Raw genomic sequence first — 6104 nt, 5'->3', positions numbered from 1 at the left:
TGATAAAGCTCCCTAAGCCCATAACTAATAATTATCGCTTTTACAAAATAAGTTGTTCATTCAATAAAAAAAAATTAAATGACCTAGAATTCAAATTAGGCAAAGTTTTGCCAACCTCGCAGTTTACTGCCCGAAATTATTTATGCTATAAAATTATTAACCATCACATAAAATTATTAAAGAAATTATTTTCATTTAAAGAGTAAAAAAATCAATTAATAAAATTATCTTAAGTCCAAGAGTGAATTTTTAATGAATAATGAATAAAATTGTTACAATTTAAAGATTTTAAAAAGTGCATAATTTTAATAATTTTTAAAAAATGAAAACTTTAAACAAAGTAAAGTAAACGTAGCACTTTTACTTCTATAGTCCATAATTAATTTTTAAGCATACAATAAATATACATCAAATTTAATTTGATAATTTTAAGAATTCATTTCATTTTTTTTATTTCTATTTATTCATTTTATTTTATTTCTTTGGCTCTTATAAAATATTGTTCTTCTAAGAATAGAAACAAAATCTAATTTTTCAAAGATGAAGTCTTAAAATTCGTAGTTATTTTATATAGTGTTTTATGTTAAAAAAATATAGTATGACATCAATTTTTTAGACTTTAAATTGAGGTACAAGCAAGATTTCAAGAAGAGAGTTAAAAAGAAACGTATTACCTACAAAAGCATCATATATCCCAACTTGCTCAAGAAAAACAAGTTTAAGTGCCATCAAACTAAACCCAAAGGAGACATCTGCCGCTCAGTCCACCCCTAAATGACATCCTCGTCTGGAAATAAAATGGAAAGCACCCTAAAATACCCCTCAAGTTTTGCTGTCGTAAAATGTGCGGAAGAACTATACATCTTGTGGATTTAACCAAGAGGTAATCGGCAATTTAGTTCCGCTCTCGAAGGATGCATTTTACTAGCTTTTCTGAAAGAAAAAAAATACAAAATTTATCAAGAAACAATTTGCTTGACGTTTTGCCAACAACAAAAGAAAGAAGTTGATTTCAGATGAAATGTTTTCTTTTGAGATTGTTTAAATACGATTCATGTACATGTTTAATGAAACATTAATGATTTTTGAAAAAAGCATTACAGAAATTTTATTATGGTGAAAAATATAAATTTTTTAACTATTCATCTCGTGAATTTAACCAAGAGGTAATCGGCAATTTAGTTCCGCTCTCGAAGGATGCATTTTACTAGCTTTTCTGAAAGAAAAATAAATACAAAATTTATCAAGAAACAAAATTGATGAAGTGTTTTCTTTTAAGATTGTTTAAATACTATTCATGTATATGATTAATGAAATTTATGAATGATTTTAGAAAAGTGTTATAGAGATTTTAATATGCTGAAAAATTAAAATTTTAAGACTATGTAATAGCAATATACTCTCAGGAAAAAAAATGGTTAAATGATGAACAACAATATCATGTTACTTTGCTACACTCAGAAAAAAAAGTCTGGGCAAAACTGTTAAATTTATCAGAAATATCTTAATATCTCAAAATTTACTGTGTTTCTGGCTCTGTGGGAACACCAAATAGCTCAATAATTTTCACTGAAACTCTTTGCTGAAGACTTCAGATAAAATTAAGATTAAAATATGTAATATAGTGATAAAATTTGGTAATTTTATTATGATGCCTTATAATATGGCATAAAAACCATTTATTCGCTTAAGTATTTTTTTCAGTTTTGTATTTTTTAAATTAATGTGTTGTAATAGGAGCTATAATTTAGAAAAACCGGAATTTTCGTAAAGCTGTTGACAATATGAGCAGTAAAGTTACTAAAATAAGCAGTTTAAATAATGGTTTTTATTGACTAAATTTAGGTTATTTTTACCAGAAACGTCGCCAATTTTGCCAGAATTTTTTTCTTCGTGTAGAAGAGAATTTTTATATAGATAGTTTGGAATTAGTTAAACTTCGATCTCCAAAAGACTCGGTAATTTTTACCGAAGTGCTTTAGTAATAATTTTGGTAAAATTAACAACAAATTTGGTTATTTCATCATGATGACCTTAGATCATAGCAGAAAAACCATTTATTTGTTTAAATTTACTTTTCAGTTTTGTATTTTTATTAAATATTAGGTAATAAGAACTATAATTTTAAAATCAAATTTCCCGGTAAACCGCTAGCATATGAACAGTAACATTATCAAATGAATGGTTTAAATACCGTATATTTCGATTTTATTAGCCAGAATTATTGGTTTTTTTATCAGAAATGTCATTGCCATACTGCACAGAAATTTTACTAGAATTTTTTCTCCCTGCGCATTCTTATTAAGCTGCTATATTACAACATATTTTTTTTCAAGACATTAAAATAGTGAAATTCTGTTTAAAATAGCATAATTTACTCAGCATGATGGCTCAACTTTTCACCAAATTAAGAATGCAGCAATATTGCTTCATATTATGATCTTAATTGATTTCTCTAAACTATTGCCATTCAATGTCAACAAGATTTGAAAAATTTATTAAATGATGTGGGGTGAAATGCAAAAAGTATGACGTCAGATAAGTATAATAAATTACATAAAAAAAGTCTTTTTACAGATAAAATAGTTTATTATACTTTCATAATCGTAAACTTAAATGTTTCCAACCACAAAATGAAGATTTAAATTTATAATCAATCAATATTTATGAGTAACATTTTCTTTAAATTTTAAAAACTTTGTTTGAGCATTAGAAAAAAATAGCATTATCTTTTCAATATAAATATTCTTAATATGTAAGTCGAAAAGACATACTAATCAGTATGAAACAGCAATAGTTATTAACTTCAACAATGACACTTGAGATTAACTAGCCATTCATTAAAATTGTAAGATATTATTCTAATACTAGTGGGCTGCGCCCCCTGCTCGCTAACGCTCACCAACCCCCGAAAATTGCTACTCAATCTTACATGGTTTGCTTCGCAAACCAAGCTCGCTTCACTCGCTACTAACTTAGGTACAAAATTCTAAAAATTCAAAACAATCATTCAAATCCATATAAAAACTTTTTTTTTTTCAAAAAATAACTTCTTTTTAGTAATTACTAAGTCATTAAAATAAATTTGAATTCGAATAAATAACATGTAATTCGTTAAACCTATTAGAAGTATGCTATAGTATAATTCGTGATATAAATCAAAAATCGTCAAATAAATTCGTAATATATAAATTCGTGAAAAAAGCGCTTTAGACAAAATACTAAAATAGAGATCTATCGACAAAGACTACTCACTTCTGCCTAGCTTAATAGTATGAGATTGTCGCAGCTGATGCTCTCTGGTTATTTCAGTTTCCGTTTTTAAAAGCTCTATATGTTGAGCCACCTCAGTTAGATTTGGCATGCGGCACTTTTAGCGGCAATCATTGGTCGATTCGCCGTGTAAGAGAAATAGTAACGTAAACAAAACAAAGCAAGCGTTGCCACCGGCGGAAAAGAAATACAGCCAAAATTTGGGAGCCACGTAAGAGAATTATATATATTAGATTAACAAATCTGATTAAAGCAAATAGTCACAATTATGTAAATATCAATAGGAAGAAAAGTAAATATAATTATAGAAAAATATAAATATTACCAAATTTTATTCAAACATTATTTCAATGACGTTAATGTTCGTTTGAAAAATTCAAATATATTAATCAACGGAAACGAATTAAAGCACTGCTTATATCTCATTACTAAAGCAATTATCTTTATTTAACTTTAACTTTCCTTTCAATGATTTTTTAGGATAACATTACGCTAATATCACAAGTAAAAGAAAAACAGTTTTAACTGAATGCTTTTTAATAACTCACTTAATGATAGAAACTCTAATTGAGAAACAGTAATGAGCGACATAAGGTGTACGAACAGTTTTAAACTAGTGAGCTCTCGTAAATCAAATTTTAAACGTATTAAATATTTAAATGAGACTGAATAACAAACTCTTTTAGAAATCAACCTTTGAAAAGTTTCTTTGAAAACATTTCGTTATATGAAGTAAAATAAATAAATAGCATTAAAATATGAATGAAATAAAATGCGTGAAACAACTTATACTCATTATACATATATTATTATAACTTATACTCAATTTCAAATAATAATTTCTTAATCTAATTCATCATATGATATAATCTTTCATAATTTCATTTTTTTGAAGAATTTTTTCTATCATTACATTAAAAGAACGTTTATTTTTTATGAAGTGTTATGAATCATGTTATAAAAAAATCCCATTCATTTTTTTCCTAGAATTTCGTCACAATCGCTATCTCTTAAATCAAATCTACAACATTATTAATCATGTTAAGTATAGTAAGGTAGCTTTGTTAAGGCAATATTATTATAGGAAAGCAATTAATCATTTTGCTCCTAATGACGCCCATCATAATGAAAGTGAGTTTTACGAAATATATGAAAATAAAAATACGCCATTTCTTTCAAATAAATTCTAAAACAACCTTTACAAAAATCATACTTAAAGGAAAGGTCTTTCAAATAAGATTTCATTAATTTTATAAAATGTAACTGCATTTTTTTTATTAAAATTACAAAATCGATAGTTGTCTTACAATGATTAAAATAAATGTGCCTACACTTAAATAAATATTTTAAATATTCAACTCAATTATATAGGGTGTAAAAAAAAGTTAGAAAATGATTAAATTCCTCGAGAAATATGCATTGAATTGAAAAGATCGAAATAGACATATTCAATATTATTTTAAAAGCAAACCAATGACATCAAACTCGATTTTCCATCTCCAACCTCTGGGGGTAAGATGGTTAAATAACAAATAACTCTTGGTTTAGTAACAAATTGCTGAAAACTAGTCCATGAATTGACCTTGCGACAGCTTCTATGTAAAGCTTTCTAACCCTCCCTAAACTGACGTTTATAACTGTGTTGGTTTGAACATCACACTACGAGACCAAAGGTCCTTGGTTCGATACCAGACGACAGGCAACGAACATCTCTCTCACACATTTCTCCATCTGCACCATTTTTAAGGCTATGCATTTTGCTCAAAAATGAATATGCACATATTCATATGCACACATGCATATATTTCAAAAATGAATATGCACATATTCATTGTTTAAATTTTGAATATGCAACTATACTTTAATAATGAATATAGGGTGATTTCACATTCGACAACTATTTGCTACAGAGCTATTTTGACACATTTTTCCTCAATTTTGATTTTTTAAAAAAACCTTTTTGCTGTGTAAAATAATCTTATTAGTTCAGTTCGCTGTCTGAAACCGCTGATCACTGCTTTATAGTACCTGCTATATAAGAGATATAGAGTAATCACGAGATATAAAGTATCATTTGATCAAATGCATCATGAATATATTTATCAAAAGTCAAGAACTTGTGTGGGAAAAGATTCAATTACATCCATTGAAATAACATTAGATCTGAATTTTTGTACAAACGAACCAACAAATTACTTTAGATGTGGTTGATAATGGTCTTTTCCAAAAGATTTTATGACTGATCTTTGATTTTATTTTGTTTTAAAACCGTCATTAAACAGCCGACCCGATGTCGAGTTTACGACTATCAATTTTCAACTTCATAACTTACAAGGGAAACTAGGGAAGTGTGACTCGCCAATTTTGAAATAAACTAGTGGGATGTATGCCTTATGAGGAACAATTTTAGGGGGCAACATTCGTTTCGGCCCATAGAAGGTCCTGTGAGAGATAAAAAATAATTCAATATATGGAAAAATCGGTATTTTATTGCTTCTATGCAGACTATTAGTTATTGTAATTGTCTCATAATCCAATTAATTTGTAATTAATTGGATAATTAATTATTTTTTAATTAATAAATTAATCAGAAATTATTAATTAATTAATTGATTTGCAATTACATACTCCAATTAATTTGGAAAGTTTTTTGAAGAAAAAAAATTAAAAAAATTTGATGTCAAAATTTATTTTTTTTTAAATTAACCTAACAGGTTTTTCTGAAAAACGGCAGATGCATAAAATTTCAAAATCAATTTTAACAATAAATATGCATTATATAGTACGTGAAAGTAATTAATTATCCAATTAATTGCAAATTAATTGGAGTA

Source organism: Parasteatoda tepidariorum, chromosome 6 (assembly GCF_982258835.1).
Source record: "Parasteatoda tepidariorum strain Cologne lab strain chromosome 6, Ptep-v5.0, whole genome shotgun sequence".
Lineage (NCBI taxonomy): Eukaryota > Metazoa > Arthropoda > Arachnida > Araneae > Theridiidae > Parasteatoda > Parasteatoda tepidariorum.
Note: the sequence above shows the minus strand (reverse complement) of the source record.